We start from the raw sequence: 18,970 nt of genomic DNA on the forward strand, positions 1-18,970 counted from the left end.
ATGAGGAACTTATGATATAGGGAGTGAAATCTTGGCTTAGCTGAAACCAGTGGTAAGTCTATTTACTTCAATGGGGCCAGGATTTCATCCAGAGAAACTAAGGCCCATATTCACAAAGGGACTTAGGCTTTTTGGCACTCAGTGTCATATAACACTTAAATTTTAGATAATCTAGAAAATCACAAGAACAATATTGGGATTCACAGTTACATGCCTGGCTTTTCCATACAGTGAAGAAGGGGGAAGGGAGGATGGATAGGCACCTAACAATGTGATCAACAAAGCCAGCATGTTAGGAGGGGAGCCACCTAAGCTTGCTATTGGTGATGCTGATGAGTGGATGTGTCCTAAGTCCTACCCCTTTCAGAGAATGGGTTCCAGGCTGCAGGGAAGCATCTATCTCTGCTAACTAATCACTAAAATTAAAGAGTCTTTGATCCAAAGAGAGAGTGAAGATTGCTCTGTACATGAGTGGCTAGGAAACTCAAGTGAGAGACTTAAAGTTCAATCCCCACTTCTCCATTGACTATTTACATATATTCATTCTACAACAGCTTCAACAGGACAGGGACTGGACCTCCCAATCTTTTAGGGCTCCTTCCAGCTCTAGGTCTCTATGATTCTATGAGTCCGACTACCCCATAGTTAGTCAAAGACCCTTGTTCAAATTGTTTCTCCCCCCCTCCCAGAAGAAAAGGGGATTGAACTAGAGATCCCACATACCAGACAAGTGCTCTAACCAGTAAACTAAAATATATAATTTGTGTGGCAGGACCTCCTCAAGCCAGATTCTGAATGGGATCCAATACATTAAGTGGCTTCTAAGTGCACCAATTGGATCAGTCCTTGCAAATAAAGAAAGTGTTTGTCCATGTGGTTTCCCCTGATTCATAGATTGCTCTGAGATTAGCTGGAAGAGAGGTGCCCAGAGACCTAGAGGGAGGCAGCAGCACGCACACCCATAGGCAGAAATCTAAGTGCCAAAGGAGTTTAGGCACTGACAGGGCTCAGTGGAAGTTGTTTGCATCATAGTTGGAACCTAAAACTGGACCATTGGCATCTAGTTGAATCCCACCCAATATGATTGGCCCACAGTCACACAGGAGGTCAGTGGCAGAGGACAACTTTGAACGTGGATTTCCTGAATTTTAGCATAGTGTTCCACCCATGACTGTTCTTATCCATACCCCAAATATGCATTTACATAGGGCACCTGAAAATTTGGGGCACTGCTGGGTCTTAATATCCACCCACCCTTCTCTTCCTATCCCTGTTCTGTGGTTCTGCTTTGTTAGCATCTGGAGTTGCATATCTTAGGTCAACTTAATCCTGTAGGGCAGGCCTGCCCTGAGAAGAATCCAGCTCATTCTCAGAGAACTGTAACAATGGGTAGCCCTGTGGCATCTGTATCTGTGGTGGTATTAAGAGTGAGAAGTTATTAAAAACCTCTTGTTGTCATGGTGAACTTAATTGTGCAGCATGGACAGAGCCCAAAGTAAGGGGCTTCGCATTGCGGTCCTGCCCCAGGAGCCTCCCATGGATGGAACAATGTTACATTGATTCAGGATTTCTTCCCTGCTCTCCCTTTGTTCCCGGAATATCAATGCAGCCTATGTTGACTCAGCTTTGCTGGCCAGTCCTTTTTGGGGAGAATGGTGAAGAAAAGAGGCATGCAGTGACAAGGGAGAGGAAGATGCTTTTGGGAAGTCCCCCAAACTTTAGGGAGACCCAGAAAGTTCCAGCCTTCTCATCCTGCATCTCAAGATAACAAGGTTGATCTTAGTGCAAGACCTGTTGGGAGAAAATGGACAATGTGGTGAAGAAGAAAGCCAGGCCAAAACATGCTTGTGGGATGGGGGCTAAGAAAGGTCATGAGGTTCAGATAACTATCACAGGCCAGATTGTCTGCTGTTGGAAATTGGCATTGTTAATTGAAATCAATGGAGCTACATTAATTTACACCAATTGAAGGTCTGGCCTCCAGGCTTTTGGGACCATTAAAGTTGAACATTTTGCAATTTGTCAGTTGATAACTGATGTCTATTTTCATTACAATTCTCAGGTTTTGTGTGTTTTTTTTTTTTTTTGGCTGGGAGAAGGAAGAGAGAAGATTTAGCTATGGTGCTAACAATAGTAATTACTCCAACACCCCATTTTGTTTATGCATGGCATAAACAAAACAAAAAATCTTCATTGTATAATCATGCAGCTGGTATTTTTTTAAATTATCTGGTCTTCCCAGTTCACGAGCCTGAGCAACTTTGCTCTCTCTTCCAGTTACTTCTTTGTCAATAATTCTATCCATAGGCTAGTTCAGCACAGCCTTTGAGCAGACACTCTTCATATTGTGGATCCAAATGAGTGTATTCCAGTAATTTTGTAAAGCACAAAAGTTTGGAAAGTGCAGCTCGCACACCAAATGCTCAGTTTAAGACTGCATTCTAATAAGGGTTCATGAATCATGTAGGCAACACAATGAGAACATTTGAAATGGTGCTTGCATCTGGTATAAGACTTAAAATGTAATGGATTTTTAAGTAATTAGCATCAGCTATTTATCACACTGAGTTATACTGAAGTAGTAGCTGAATATAAAAATAAATATGATTATGATGTGCATAAATTGCTCATTTCCTGCAGTGTTAAGTTTTATTTTTTTAAAAAGAAGTCAGTGCCTAAGCAGGCTATCCAATCTGTCAGGGAGAATATGAAATAATGTATGTGCTCTTTTTAAAATTTTCTTTTGTCATTTACAAGATGACGGGCTACTTTTGTGCTAGCTTTGATGGGATATAATGCCTGTGCATCCATAATGTAGCATGTCAAGGGCATTTTTAGAACATTCTGAACATGTTCAGCTAGTCTAGGGAGTCTCACCCAATGATTCCTTTCTTACATTTCTGTATAGCGAGCCCATGATTCTGTCATTAAGGCACAAGACTGGCTGTCAGGATGTCTAGTTTTTACTTCTTGCTCTGTCAGTGACTAAGTTAAAGGGCTCTTTAATTTAGCAGATAACAACAGGATAACAACAGCCAATGCCTCAAAAGTAAAGCCAGACCAATTCAAATTGGAACAAAAACACAATGTTATCAGAGGGTGTGATAACCATTAAGGCAAACTAAAAAAAGTGGTGGATTCTCCATATCTTGATATCTTCAAATCAAGATTGGGTGTCTTTCTAGATGCCAAAGAAATATGATTAGGAAACTGACTCTTAATCAGTAGGGGTAATTCCCATAAGTGTTTCTCAACAAGAGGCACGAGTACCTTAAGAGAGAAGCCTAGGGGAAAATTTCAACACAACTGAAATTTGGAGAAAACTGAATATTTGTTTTAAGTTTTGCAGCAATTAATTATTTTTGTACTTTTTACACCCAAAATTTTCATCACCCGCCCTGTTACATTTAAGTTGTTTAAACAAATGTGTTGCGATGGTAGAAAAAAATGTTGTGTGTTTGAAAACTGTAGGTACTGAGAGTACTGGGGGGACTTATAATTATTTTGTGAAAAGGGGGGTACTTATATTTTTTTAAAAGGGGTTTTATAAAAAAAGATTAAGAAACTGGTTCCCATGACCTATACAAAAGGTCAGACTACATGATCTAATTGTCCATTTTTAACTTAAATTCTATGAATCTGTGTCTTCTTGTGAGAAAGAAAGTTGTTGATCCTCTCCGTGTCTTGCATAGGCACTGATTACAGGATCATCAACTGGAAAAAATAATAGGTATGCAGCACCCACCCCCACTTCTGATGGAGGCACCCACAATCAGCTGTTTGGCTGCACCCCTGATTAGCTGATTGGAGGCACCCACTAATCAGCTATCTGGAGGCTGAGGTAGGGGCTTAAGGAAGGCTGAGAGCAGCAAACAGGTGAGCCCTCAGGGAGGGGGCATACCAGGACTACTTAGAAACCAAACCTGGGGTCCTCCACTATAAAGCTCTATACTAGTCACAAAGAGAACTTCTGTTTGCCACACAGGCTATCAGAAAATCATATAAGCAATCCTCTTAGACACGTCAGCTTTCCTGTGCTATCACCCAGTAACTCTCACTATACAGAGGAGAAACAAAAAACAGGACTCAAGTATCAGAAGGGTAGCCGTGTTAGTCTGAATCTGCAAAAGCGACGAGGAGTCCTGTGGCACCTTATAGACTAACTGAAGTGTAGGAGCATAAGCTTTCGTGGGCAAAGACCCACTTCGTCAGATGCATGTCTGTGTAGTACTTTAAAGACTAACAAGATGGTTTAATAGGTGATGAGCTTTCGTGGGCCAGACCCACTTCCTCAGATCAAATAGTGGAAGAAAATTGTCACAACCATATATACCAAAGGATACAATTAAAAAAAATGAACACATATGAAAAGGACAAATCAAATTTCAGAACAGAAGGGGGATGGAGGGAGGGGAAAGGGGAGGAAATATAATTTATGCAATCATGTGCCGAAAGTGTCCATCCGCTTTGTACATTGGACAAACGTCTCAGACACTTCGCCAAAGGATCAATGCCCACAAAACAGATATCAGACAGGATCACAAAGAAAAAACAGTTTCTTGCTATTTCAACCAGAAAGGACATTGTCTCAATGACTTGATTACCTGCATCCTGCTTCAAAGACCTTTTAAGAATTCACTTCAAAGAGAATCCTCTGAACTGTCATTCATGCTTAAATTTGACACTTTACACTCAAATTTGAATAAGGATGCTAATTATCTTACCCATTACAAAGATAGCTTCCCCAATTATCACCTCTAATATCATTAGCTCACAGACTTTTACCTACCCCGTTCCCCCCCATCCCCTTCTGTTCTGAAATTTGATTTGTCCTTTTCATATGTGTTCATTGTTTTTAATTGTATCCTTTGGTATATATGGTTGTGACTATTTTCTTCCACTATTTGATCTGAGGAAGTGGGTCTGGGCTATGAAAGCTCATCACCTAATAAACCATCTTGTTAGTCTTTAAAGTGCTACACAGTCCTGTTTTTTGTTTCAGCTGCACCAGACTAACACGGCTACATTTCTACCACTATTATACAGAGGAGAGGTTATGAAAACCAGTCTCACCAAATCTGAACAGGTTCTTCTAATCCCAAAGGACCAGCCAGTTCCGAAGACAATTTATATCTCAGATCTTACCCAAAAGAGCATGCTGTGCCAATCCTTCAGAATCTAAAATTTAAAGGTTTATTCATAAAGAGAAAGAATGAAAGTAGAATTGTTAAAATCAGATTACACACACTAATTGCAAAGTTTGGGGGGCAGACTTGTAAAAAAGATGGAATAAACTGCTATCTTAAAAGCCTCTGGAATACATCTTCTGTTAGGATGAGTCATCTTTCCTTACAGGCTTCAGTTCATAGCAGAGATCCTTCATAGGTGAGCAGCAGAATTGATGACCAGACTGAAGAGAGAGGGAGGAATATTTAGGGCCCTTTCTATAGCCTTGCCCATGTGAAGGAAATCCCATTGTTCTTGTTGTATCAAAATATGCCCAAAATGAAGTTGGTCACGTGAGCAAGTCACTTGTCCAAGGATGACTCAGTCCTTTTTAGGCAGCAGCCATTGCTTTCATGTTGGTCTGAAAATCCTCAGCAACGCTTATCAGATGTGGACTGACACCACCTGAGGTACATTGTCAGTCAAGTACTCCTATTCATTTGACTAGCAACCCTTTCACGATAGGTTTGCCAAGTCTCTTAATCTCTCCCAGAAGCAAACATTCGAAGTACAAATATATAGCCAATACTCATAACTTCAAATACAAATATGATACATACGTATGAATAGCATAAAAAGAATCAGCAAATCATAAGCTTTTCATAGACATCTTACTTGGCCCACTTTGTGCAAGATTTGGTGCAAACATATAACAGTAGTTGCAACAATGATTTGTATGTTTTTACCAGAATTCAATAACATCACAGGCAGTCAGAGGTGGGATGACCCTGGGAGCTTGGGGAAGAGGGAAGATCAAGGATTGGGGGGGGGGGGGGTTAGGAGAGGACATGAAATAGGATATGGTCTGGGGTAGAATAGGGGTTGACCATCCTATGGGAAAAGAAAAACTGAATGCCTATGGTGCCTTGGTTTTCATCTCTGAACAAAATAAAAGTATGTTGGAAAGCCTAATTAATAATGTTTATGTAATAGGTAGAGTTTGTCAGATGAAAACTGTTATAAAAGTGCCAAGTAATAGTTTAATGAGTAAAGCCCTGATTTACTGATAAAATTATTATCCCTTATAAATAAATAATATACAAATCAGGCATTTTGGAACCTTTTTCTGAAAATAATTTGAAAATACAAGTTTTGAGTTTCAGAAGAGCTCAGTATAGGTCTGACTCTGCACCCTCGGAAGTAGTCAAAGGTAAAATTCCAATTGATCCATAGTAAAGAGTAGAATTAGGCCAATGATGGATGCTTTTGGAAATGCTACACATACTATTTGGAGCTGAAATTTGATCCTGGATGTATCCATGGCTCTCATTGACTTCAGTCTGACTAGTTCATGCATGTATTTGAGGGTAGATTTTGGCACATTGGTTTTCAGTTTATTAAGGGCTATCCCTTAAAATAACTCTTTTCTCGGGCCTGCTGGAACAAGTGTGGTTGCAAAGACAACAGTCTCAGGCACCAAAGGAGTAAACACATTGCTCTGCTTTTCAGAGAGCACCTCCAGCTGACACCAACAGTGACAGTGACTGAATGCTGCAGGAGCTATTGCCTTCTTTATCTCCTCATGGGCATAAATCTTACGAATGTCCCCATTGATCTACAGCCAAGGACCAAGATTCCATCTGGATGTATTTATCCCTTACTGGAACTAATATTCAGGGCCTTACAAGAATACCTTGACAAGAATCTAGCAAAACATCTCATTTGTTCATTCATGTCTCCCATTGGAGCCCTACCAATAGAAATTTTAAGCCCAGTTCAGTGTCCTACCTATAGAAACCCTTACCCTAGATTGGGTGAGCCCTACACATAGGAACCCTAATACTATGTCAGGGAACCTTACTCACAGGAATCCTGCCTGCTCCATGGACAGGGAGCCCTAGCCATAGAAACCCTATCCCTGGTTTGAAGTTGCTTACCTACAGGAACTCTTACCCCAGCTTCATTTTGGTGAGACTTGTTCAATCACCCGGGATGTGTAGCTACATGTTTCCTTGGTGTATCACCTCCAGGCAGATGGAATATGTAAATTATATTATTGAGCTGTACCTCCACTTCTTTATTAATTACCATCCAAATAATGGGGTTTCAACTCCTCCCTCCTCACATACAGCTCTGGACATGGATTACACAACCAGAGCTCTTTTACACCAACTATGTGTTTCATCACTGGTTCCATCTATCCACAGAAGATGGTTTCTACATACCTGAAACCTCTAGCCTAGTTGAAGACCTGATCTGCATCCAGGAGGTTTTGGACACCACATAGAAGTGTCCAGACAGAATTACAAATTCTATGCAAATCTTCATAGGCATGGAACCCCTCACATTGCAGATGGAGATAAAGTGTAGCCCTTTGGCTCTGCTTGACCTTCCTGAAATCTGGATTACCAATGTCTTGAAACATCAAGTTGCCTTTAAACACTAAGCACACAATGAAAATACACCTGTTATTCCATTTCTCAGTGTTGAAAAAGGTATATTGGCAATGCCTTTCTGAGATGACACCACCCACTTCTGTCGTGGTCCAGGGACACGAGGAGTACCTGGTTGAACAGATCTTGAACTGTAAAATTCACAGAGGGAAGCTCATGTATCTTGTCATCTGGAATGGCTGTGGTACAGGTGATTATTTGTGGAAGTTGGCTCACAATATGTGCGCACCTATACTAGTTTGAGTATTCCATCATTAACACACCAGTAAACCATGTCTGTGCTCCAACAAATGTTTTGAGCTTGATGTATCATCCTTGAGACTAAGTAATCTGAGCACTCTGGCTGTGTGTAGACTGCAGGGTTTTGTGGAGAAAAGTGGACTTTTGTCGACAAAACTATACCTGCGGCTACACTGTCACTGAGTTCTGTCAACATAACATCGACAGAACTCAGCAGTTTTGTCGGAGGCTGTAAACCTCATTTTACGAGGAATAATGCCTTTTCTCGACAGAGTTCTGTCAACAGAAGGTGTCATTGCATCTACCCTGTCCTTTGCTTCTACGCTGTCATGTCGACAAAGCGGCTTGCTTTGTTGACAGAACTGAATGTAGTCTAGACGCTCTTTGTCGACAGAAGCTTTGTCGACAGTATCTGTGAACAGAACTTCTGTCGACAAAAGCCTGTAGTCTAGACGTACCCTCTGAATCCCAGGGTGCCTCTGAGAAAAACTACTTCTGAAGCCTATGGGCCCAGCCAATTTGCAAGCAGGGGTGTATCCAAGTGTCCTCCAAAGGCTCCTGATGAAAGCAGCCACTATGGTCTTCTTAAAGTTGCTGCCTTATTGGAGATGCTCCCTGATCTCTGCTCGTTCTGACAGACAGGTCCTGCTCCCTGTCTTGCTCTTTCTCCAGCCCGTGACTGCACCTACTCAAACTGTGGCTGGTCACTGGACTATCCTGACATATACTCTTCTAGATACAATATAAGATAGCCACCTTTCTACAACACTATCTTTAGTACTGGACGGTATGTCTATAGACTCTGTGTCTGTGCAGGGAAGTCTGAACTCCTCTTAAACTCCCATATGGACTTCTAGGACCTTGGGAATGGATATGCAAGACAAAGTGACAGCTACTCTAGAGCAGGGCAGAACCTTGGCTCCCCCGGCAATGAGCTAGCCAGTGTTGCTGGCCAACACAGGTTGGTGCTATAATTTACTACTGGCATAGGGCAGCAAATTACTTTTCCCTGGAACAAGGAGGAAGCAAGGTAGGAACTATGGCCCAAAGGAAAATCTCACAGGCACAGAGCCTTCCAAAGTGACTCCAGCCCTAGGTCTGTGCCGAAAGTAAGCTCTAGCCCTTATTCAGTGGGTGGATTTTGCCATTACCAGCATTTCCTAAATGTTGATAAAATAAGATGATGAGGATCTTTCTCTTCCAGCGATTTGTGTGAAGGGAAGAAGGGGCTAGCTGATGGAAAGCCAGTACAGAAAGAGCTCAGACAACATGGTGACATGGTGAAAACACCTTATAAAAACTTGGTTAGCTAGATGGGGTGGTAAGAGGTAGAGATGAGCTATTCCATTCTGATCTGGGCCATATAAATCCTCATGGTGACTATGTCCAGCTGCTACTCTAATGTGGTGTGTGTGTGCATGTGTGTATGTGTGAGGGGGGAAGCTTCTTGTGCTGTGTACCCTTCTCTCTTCATGCACCTGCACAACAGTGCGTTAGCCAGGATAAGACAGGTGGGTGTGCCCCAAATTTGGGTGCAAAGGCAACGATGGGGGCGGGGTGGGTAGGAGTGATGGATCTGTCTCTCCTCTCTCTCCAGCTGGTTTTGGGGGAATGGGAGGGTTAGATGCTATGGGCAAGTGCCCCGGATTCCTCCACTCCACCCCCCAAGTGTTTATCCTCCTCTTCCCTTTAGGGGCTCCTGCTGGAGAGGAGGTTGGGGGCTTGCCCTGCTCTGCCAGCTTAGTGCTCCCACTGGGGAGTGGGGTTAGGGCTTGTCCTACTCTGCCTGCCCCAGGATCCAGCAGGGGAGCAGTGTGGGGACTAGGGGGCTTGCCCCATTCTGCCACTCCAGCCATGGAATGGGAGTGAGGGTTGCTCCATTCCACATACCAGACACGCCTGCCAGGGCATGGGAGTGGGGTGCAGGTGCTTTCAAGCTCCTGACTCTGCTTCCTGGCAGCTGTACATGCAGCAAGCTCCAACCCCACTTTGTGGGCCCAGCTAGAGCACCAGGCATAGAGTCCCCTACCTGGTGGTATCAAAGCCTGGGGTGGGTGGGTGGGTGGGGGTGCCTGCATGCTAAGTTGTGGGCTGCGACCCACCCAGGCCCACCCATGGCTACATGCTTGCTGCACAACCTGTTTTTTCTGATACAGGAATCTCATCAAATAATGCACACTGTGCTTTGCTTCACAAAACATTGCATTCAAGGATCATGTGACTCTCAACCAGAGAATACATTAATTAGGTCAAACCAAACTTTTCTCTCCCTTTGGCTAGCTCCTCATCTCCTTCCCCCACCCCCCGAAGCTGTGGGGAGCAGAGTTCAACACCTTTTGTTTGCAAACAGAATTGCAGCATCTCTCTTGTCACCGATTCTTTCCTACTCGTTTTTGCTGTTGTTGCCATAGTAGCAGGGTGGTGACTTTTTTGACCCAAGAGAGAGAAACAAAGAGACAGTAAAGTCTGAGTAGCTCTCAGCCTGGGGATTTGATTGATCTGCTCTGTGCTGGAATTAATGCTTCTACTTATTAAGGTTTTCTGTTGAATTAAAACTTTGAGACCTGATGATCCTAAATTGATTCCGATTGAATGCAAGGCACAATTAAAATGATGGCTAGGGGCCTGATAGAAAGAAAAAAGAGCTACAATGAGAACAGCAGCTGGACTTGAACCTGACAAGACCATGGATATCAGATGATGGATCTGGGGGAATTACTCAGGGAGTGTTCTCCTTTCCCACCCTCTCTACACTAGATATACTTAAGGGTACATCTAGACTGCGTTGCTATTTTGAGATACTGGAAGTATCCCAAAAAAGCAACACCGTGTCTTTAAAAGTGCCCACTATTTCCCAAAATAGCGAGCAGGCTATTCCAGCCTCCCTGTAGCCCTTGCTCCATGAGGATTAAGCGATTTTTCAGAATAGTGCCTTATTTTGAAATTTGTAGACAGTGCCAAATTTCAAAATAAGCTCTTTCAACTTAGACTCGGAATAAGCTACACAATTTGGGTAGAGCAAATTGTGTAGCTTATTCTGACAGAAGGGTGCTGTCTAGATGCACCCTAGAGAAACATTGTGGTGTGAAAAAAATGGGAGGACCAAATCCAGACCCACCTTGGACAACCTTAGAAACCCCAAAACGCAAAAGAATTATTTGTGTTTCAAAAAGCAGGCCAACCACACCTATGGCTGTGCACTGCGAAGAGGAAGACTGCAAAGGAATTCGGAAAAGGGACAGGAGGCACCTTGAGACATGGTTAGGGTACATCCAAGTGATCATCACACAACAATCAGATTTTAATGGTAGAAAAGAGCTTTAGATCATATAGTCTTCTCTGCGTACTATTGGCCATTACATTTCACCCAGATACCTGTGCATTGAGCCAAACCTCTTCCATTTGGCTAAACCATAACTTCCAGAAAGGCATCTCTTAGGGTATGTCTACACTACAAAGTTAATTCGAACTAACAGACGTTAGTTCGAATTAACTTTGATAGGCGCTACACTAGCGCACCGTTAGTTCAAACTTAATTCGAACTAACGGAGCGCTTAGTTCGAACTAGGTAAACCTCATTCCACGAGGACTAAACCTAGTTCGAACTTACTAGTTCGAATTAAGGGCTGTGTAGACCCTTAATTCGAACTAGTGGGAGGCTAGCCCTTCCCAGGTTTCCCCGGTGGCCTCTCTGGGCACAACCAGGAAAACTCCTCTCCTCTCCCCCAGCCCCGGGCCCTTAAAGGGGTAGACTCTGGCCAGACGGCACTTGAGACAGCCAGCCCTGCCAGCAGTCTCTGCCCCTGACCCAGTGGCCCCATCATGAGCCAGGCAGCCAGTGGCAGCAAGCCGTCCCCTGCCCAGTTCCCCAGCAACCAGGTGCTAGCCAGGGGACGTAGACGGTGCGCGGACCCCTGGACTAGTGCAGAGGTCATGGACTTCATTGAGGTTTGGAGGCAGGTCCCCAGTCTCCATGATCTCCGCACTAGGAGGAGGATCGCGGCCGTCTACTGCCATGGCCTGAAAGGGGCACAGGCGCTCCCGGGAGCAGGTGCGCATTAAAGTGAAGCAGCTGCGGCAGGAGTACGCCAGGGCCACCAGGGGCGGCGCCGCTGCAGGGGCTGACATCTGCCCCTACTTCCCCGCCCTCGACAGACTCTTGGCGGGTGGGGTGGTCCATGCCAGCCCGGGGGACAGCGAGCCGGGACCGGAGAGCCCTGACCCGGGCCCACCGGAGGGGCCACCGCAGGATGTCCCAGCATCCAGGGAGACCGTACCGGGTAAGTAGTTTGAATTAAGTAGTTCGCGGGGGGAGGCAGGAGGGAGACCAGAGACCACGTACATAGGCCATGCCTTCCACGGATCACACAGACACCTGTGCACGTGCTCGCACGTGCCATGCCACCCTTGGGCAGGTGGCTCCAGCTGCGTGACACCCAGGGGCCATGGCCCAATAGGCACATGCTTGTGCAAGGAGACCTGACATGCACCCAACCCCAGGGCGGGACCCAGCAGGATGCTTTCCCTTCACATGTCCCCTCTACACAGAGGCAGGGGACATCTCCCCCTCCCCCCCGCCACACTATACATGGCACAGGGACATGGGTGTGGTCTTGGGACAACTCCCAGTCCTGGGGAGAGCCAGACATCCTGACCATGGCCTCTGTACAAGCACAGCGGCTCTGACGGTGCAGGACATGGTCACCCTCACGTTGCGGGGTGGGGGAGAGGGCTGGGCATCATCCTCTGCATCCCAAGGGAGAACTGACCACTTCTCTTCTTTCTCTACAGCTGCACCAGCTGCTCGTGCAGGGCGCACCACCCCGCACCCGTGGCCTGCTCCGGACCGCCAGCACGGAGCAGGAGTATTGGAACCAGCACCTGGGGTCCTTGCGAGCCGTGCGCTGCACACTGGAGGCCTCGATGCGGGCAGACCTGCAGCTCCGCCACGAGCTGCTGGCTGAGGTCCAAGGGCTGAGCACAAACCTGCAGGTCCTGCTGCAGAGCATGGTGCCCCGTGCCGGTCCTGCGCCTGCTGCCCCCCCAACTACTGTCCCTCCTCCCACTCCTGCCCCCCCACCTCTTCCTCCTCAACCCCCACACCCTCTTCCTCAATGTCCACACCCCCCACCTCAACCTCCACACCCTCCGCACCCTCCACCCCATCCCCCTGGGGACGCCGAGGCCCCCTCCCTCACCGTGCTGGGAGGCGGTTGGCCCGGCGAGACCCCCACCCCTGATCCTTGAGTTTCCCCACCCCCTCCTTTCTCTTGCTTCCCCCTTCCAGCTCCCTCCTCCCAGTTTTCCCCCTCCCCTCTCCTACCCTCTCTCTTCCCCTCTCCTACCTCCTTTTCCCAGTTTCCCCCCAGTTTTTTTAAATAAAGACTTTCTATTTTTGAACACACGTGTCCTTTATTTTGTACATCAGGAAGGGGGGCTAGGGAAGGGTAAGTGGAAGGAGGTGAGGGAGGAATGGGGTACGAGCCCCCAATGGGGAGGACTGGGCTGGCTCTGCAGGCTCCTCGGGGTGGAAGCTCTCCTGCAGCCCCCCAATTGCCTCCTCTCCCCGGATGGCAGCCTGCGGCAAGTGCAGCCGGTCTGATGGCCGAGTGCTGTGATGTGCCAAGTGTTGGTACTACGGGCACTCCAAGCCAGGACTCCTTTGCAAGCGGGGCACTCCTGAGAACTGTCTGTCCGGGGTGGGGGTCGGGACCCTTTAAGCACAGCCCTCGGCTAGCCTGAGACTGCATCTCCATGCTCTTAAGTCCTCCTCTGATGCCCTGCTGGCACTGCTTCCGGCCATCCTTAAGCCCGGTTCAGGGTCCACTTAATGTGGACATGCTAGTTCGAATTAGCAAAATACTAATTCGAACTAGTTTTTTAGTCTGGATCCTGTAGTTTGAATTAGCTTAGTTCGAATTAACTAATTCGAACTAAGTTAGTTCAAATTAACGTTGTAGTGTAGACATACCATCAGAGAAGAAACAGGTGACCCAGGAGTGGATGAGGTAAACGGAACTGCTTTATTGCCTACACATGTTAATCTCAGACCTCTAACACATCGTTCCAAGTGGCAACAATTTGGCACTAATACCACCTTTTTATCTATTTTAGTATGTTAATTCACACGTCTATCACTACTTTCCCTAAAACCTTATTTAGTAATGTTAACCTCCATACAATGAATATTAATAAGCTGATGATGAATACAATTATACCAGCTCCTGTTTGTTTACTGGTTTTCAGTTAAATCAGCATTACATACTGTCTTAATCAGCAGCTTATTGGAAGGAGGAAAGTGTTTTGGCCCTGAAAATATTTTTACAGAACAAGTGCGAAGACAAAACAAAATCCTGTTCAGTGCAACCATCTTTCAGGGCTGCCAGGACAAAGGGAAAACACATGCTTATCACCTGCTGTGGCTGACCCCTTACCACTATCCCAGACAAGTATTAATTTTTACATATTCCAACAGCATCTGGTCTTGATTTAAAGACTACTCAAGCTGGAGAACCCATTATTTCTTTAGTAATTTGGTCCAGTGGTTACTAATCCTTGCTGCTCAAAATAAGTGCCTAATTTCCATTTAACTAGGTTTGGCTTCTCCCATTGATCCTTTGCTTTGCCTTTTCTTCTCAGCCTTTCAGAACCTGGTATTTTTTCCCCTTTAAGGTAGTTATCCTTTGTAATCAAGTTACCTCTGAATCTTTTTTGACAAATTAAACATACTACATCTAGACTGGCATGATTTTCCGCAAATGCTTTTAACGGAAAAGTTTTCTGTTAAAAGCATTTGCAGAAAAGAGCGTCTAGATTGGCACGGACCGTTTTCCGCAAAAGCACTTTTTGCAGAAAAGCGTCCGTGCCAATCTAGATGCGCTTTTGCACAAAAAAGCCCCGATCGCCATTTTAGCCATCGGGGCTTTTTCGCGCAAAACAGTACTGTGCTGTCTACACTGGCCCTCTTGCACAAATGATTTGCACAAGAGGGCTTTTGCCCGAATAGAAGCAGCATAGTATTTACGCAAGAAGCACTGATTTCTTACAGTAGGAAGACAGTGTTCTTGAAGCAAAATGCAGGACAATGTAGCACTTTAAAGACTAACAAGATGGTTTATTAGATGATGAGCTTTCGTGGGCCAGACCCACTTCCTCAGATCAAATAGTGGAAGAAAGTAGTCACAACCATATATACCAAAGGATACAATTAAAAAAATGAACAAATATGAAAAGGACAAATCACATTGCAGAACAAAAGGGGGATGCGGGGGGGGGGAGGGGGAGGAAGGAAGGTAAGTGTCTGTGAATTGATGATATTAAAGGTAGGGAGAGTGGGATGTTTGTGAGTTAATGGTATTACAGGTGATAATTGGGGAAACTGTCTTGGTAATGGGTGAGATAGTTCAAATTCTTGTTAAGTCCTTGTTGGCAAGTGTCGAATTTTAACATGAATGACAGTTCAGAGGATTCCCTTTCAAGTGCAGATGTAAAAGGTCTTTGTAGCAGAATGCAGGTGGCTAAGTCATTTAGAGAGTGTCCTTTCTGGTTAAAGTGGCAAGAAACTGTTTTCTCTTTGTGATCTTGTCTGATATCTGTTTTGTGGGCATTAATCCTTTGGCGAAGTGTCTGAGATGTTTGTCCAATGTACATAGCAGACGGACACTTTCGGCAAATGAAATTCAAGTGGCCAGTGTAGACAGCTGGCAAGTTTTTCCGCAAAAGCCGCTGATTTTGCAGAAAAACTTGCCAGTCTAGACTCAGCCACTGAGCTCTTTAAGATTTTGTGGATCTTTTCTTTACTCTCTCTCTAATTTTTCCACATTTTAAAAAAATGTATACAGCATTCCAGTATTGTGTCATGTTTGCTACCTAGAAATAAAATCACTTCCCTGCTTCTCTCATCTTTACACCTCCAATGCATTAATGTTTTTGCCTTAGCATCACCTTGGAGTTAATATGACCCCTAAAACCTCCTTCAGTGTCACTGTTTTCTAGAATAAAATACCCCATTCTGTAGGTTTGCACTCCTTGTAAGGCATCATTTCCATAGGCACGGGAAATAGAGACAAGGAGAGGGAAGAGTGCTGCCACACCCCCAGGTTTTGCACCAGGCTTCCCTGTGTCCAGGGACGGCTCCTCCAGACTTGTGTCCTGGCCCCATGCCTTGGCCTCTGGGAGGTCCCACCAAGGTCCTGATGGCCCTGTGTCCTGGCCTCCAGGCAGCCCCTCCCGAGTCCTGCTGGCCCCACCAGTTTTGATATTTCCAACTGGTAATTCCATTCCCGCTTTTGATATTTTGTTCCCTTCTTCTTTAGTTTTCTTGCTATAGAGTCTGCAATTTCACAATAGCTGGTGTTCTGTAAAGCTTCCCTGTCAGTAGGGTGGTCTACTTTCACCCACGCTACACTCTTGCAATCTTCCACTTCAAGCAGAACCAGGGTCTGTGGTGCCAATGCAGCACACATGGAAATGAAAGACTTGTGATTTCTCTCGCCCAGGCTTTTTAGCTGGAGTCCATCTGCTCACCAGCATCTATATTTGAGAATGCACAGTACTTTTTTTTCTTTCTTTCCTAACAGCCAGGGAACGGGTTGAAAATATTCAAATGGCAACTTTTGAACTGAACTGTAACTCTTCCTGAAATGCAACAATTTGTCTTCCTACCTGAGACTAAAGAAATGGCCATTATCACAATCAGAGCTAAATTTTCAGTGGCACAGAAATATTTACCTTTATTACTGACTCCCATTGATAACTCCCACAGATCTAAAGTAAGGACCCATGTAAAACTTTTAATACGTCACCTCTGTTGATGTCCATTATGTTATTAGAATAAGAAAATGCATTGTACCATTAATATTTAAGTGGAACTACTCGTTGCACTCTGTTTAAAAACACCAGTCAGTGCAGAGGAAGGTTTAGAAAGATTAAAGGGTTAATCTTACTAAACCTAGGTTATTTCTCTGTTTAGCTAGGAAATTTTGTATGATGTTTTACCCACAACTAAATGTGAATGCAAAAACTGGCTGAAGGCTGTTATTTGTAAGTTAGAGGTGCTAGTCAATGTGCATGCATTGAAGCTGAAAACAGACAAAGCAATGGAAACACCATTTCCCATCATCATGTAGTTCTTACCAGTCTATTGTAGTGCCATAGTGAACATTTTACAGCTCTCATCCAGAAAAAAGATAATTGGCATTACACAAAGCAGCTGCTAGACACATTCATTTGCTGTCACTTTCACTTCCAATTGCCAAGGCTGCTGTCATATTTTGCTGCTTTTAAAGGTGTGCATCTATTGTGTATCTTCCTTTTGCTGGGTTTCACAAAAGAGATATAATATCCAATACCCTGAACACCTGTGGTCCTGAAAGGTCTTATAAATCTTTATGTCCATATGCAACCTTATCCTACTCCTGTCAATGTCATGGCAAATCTGCAACTGACTGAATGGTTTCTCAGGCACATCTAGAAGGGGCCTGAATTTCAGGATATTCTATGCCCCCAAACTTTTCTTCTTTATCAGCTTCTTTAAGATGCCTTGAATGGGGCACCTGATGACCAAAACATCCCAAATCATTAGCCATTCTGAGTATCTTGGCCTTGGTGCTTGATGTCTGACAGCTAAATAAAAGTAGGCTAATTTGCTGAAGTACCATGGACCTGCAGCAACTATGGATTTCTATGATAGGTATAGGAATTTGCCCTCTTAAATCAGCCACTTAATTAGTTGCCTACATTTGGATTGAATCCCCCCATCTCACCCACTCAATCTATTTAATCTTACAAGGCTCCACAGTGTCTTGATTAGTTCCATGTAGAGCTGGTCAGAAAAAAGACAATAAAAACAAAAACAATGTTCATTAATAGTCTCCATCCAAATTTTCCAGCCAGCTCTACTACTGTGCTACATGGCAAATCAATGACCTAGTCATGGAGTTTGATTTGCAGCCAACTAGACCTCAGTATTGAAAAGTAGAGAGAAAGCACCTAGATAGTTAATGATGGCTGCTTGGGTCTGAGGCTTGCATCCCAAGCTGAACACTTCTCCAGAGCGTCTTTCCCTTTCTTCAAGGCAGTAAGCAAGTTCAAACTTATTTAACTCATGATACATTGCAATCCTTCTTGGTTAGGGTCATTATTCCCTCATCCACCATTTATACTCTGACCTGTGCACTTACAGCGCTTGTCTAACTATCTAATCTCTCCCTCTCACCCAAAGCCCAGTAAAGTAAATGGAAAGATTTGCAATGAACAGGGGTGGCATGAGGTGGGCTGCAGCAGCTGGCGCCCCAGGCTGCATGCGCGATCGGCGCCCCCCTTGCACGGCTGTCAATGGTGTGACATCATCATCGAGCGCCCCGTTGAAGGCGGTGCCCTAGGCAACAACCGAGTCAGCCTATACTCATGGGCCTCCCCTGGCAATTAATTCCTTGGACTTTGGATCAGGCTTCTTACCTGCTGTAGGTGAAACAATTTTTCTCTATCTTCCTAATTGAACAATTGAGGCTTACTGTGTTTATGACTGCCAACAACGTGTGAATGGAATTGCCGAACATGATGTAAACTGTTCCTTTATTCTGTTACAACTGTTTTTGTATGTTCTTCTATGTCAAATGCAAACTGACAATACATTAACTCCGTTAACGTTAAGGACTAATGGATAAAGAACAGGAAACACATTGCAGACAAATAATTGGGGAAGAGCAAAAAAAAATTTTAAAGGTCTAGAAAACATGAGCTCTGAGGCAAGGCTGAAGGAATTGGGCTTGTTTGGTTTGGAAAAGAAGACTGAGCGGGGACATGATAGCTGTTTTGGGGTATCTAAAAGGGTGTTGCAGGAAGGGGAAGGGGGGAATTGTTCTCCTTGGCCTCTGATGATAGGACAAGACGCAATGGGCTTAAACTTTAGCAAGGGAAGTTTAGGTTGGACACTGGAATAAATTGCCTGGGAAGGTTGTGGAATCTCTATCACTGCAGATATTTAAGAACAGGTTAGACAGACATGTGTCAGGAATTATATAGACTGGCTTTGGTCCTACCAAGAGGGCAAGGGACTGGACTTGATGATCTCCCAAGGTCCCTTCCAGTTATATTATTCTATGATTCTA

This window comes from Pelodiscus sinensis, chromosome 3 (assembly GCF_052426305.1).
Source record: "Pelodiscus sinensis isolate ZL-2025 chromosome 3, ASM5242630v1, whole genome shotgun sequence".
Lineage (NCBI taxonomy): Eukaryota > Metazoa > Chordata > Testudines > Trionychidae > Pelodiscus > Pelodiscus sinensis.